General features: G+C 33.0%; 1 protein-coding gene across 1 annotated transcript in view; it reads left to right on the top strand.

Moving 5' to 3' along the window:
• LOC112155138 (receptor tyrosine-protein kinase erbB-4) overlaps positions 1-443 on the top strand; it is a gene marked incomplete in the record, with an annotated part of 293,012 nt that overhangs the window by 277,969 nt on the left and 14,600 nt on the right.

The raw sequence follows: 443 nt of genomic DNA, 5'->3' as shown, positions 1-443 counted from the left end.
TTTTTTTTGACTCGCCCTCGTAACTACTGGCCAACAACTGAAGAGATCTTTAGTCACATGGCTTTGTTTACAAGCTTTGGTCCAGAAAACGATAATCTGCTTGACTGCAGTCTGAATACAGACCAAACACAGGACTCGATCTGGAATAAATAGTTTTCCCCGTCTGAATGCACCCTAACATCCATCTTTTTTTAACTACAATGGATCTTTAGCAAGTTTTTTGTTTCAAACATCATTATTTTGCTAGTAACTTAACCCAAAATAACATACAGTGACACCAGTGTAACTGAAAAATATCAGAAATGGGTTATGTTTGTAATTTATCATGCATAATTTTCATTTTATGGAAAAAAAAAAATGGACTGGGTTCTTATGGGTTAAGCTTTATATCTGAAAAAAATGTTTGTTAAAAAACTAAATAATTTGTTTTCCCCTGTTATCTA

Source organism: Oryzias melastigma, linkage group LG21, assembly GCF_002922805.2.
Source record: "Oryzias melastigma strain HK-1 linkage group LG21, ASM292280v2, whole genome shotgun sequence".
Taxonomy (NCBI): domain Eukaryota; kingdom Metazoa; phylum Chordata; class Actinopteri; order Beloniformes; family Adrianichthyidae; genus Oryzias; species Oryzias melastigma.
Note: the sequence above shows the minus strand (reverse complement) of the source record. Positions and strands in the feature narration are given on the sequence as shown.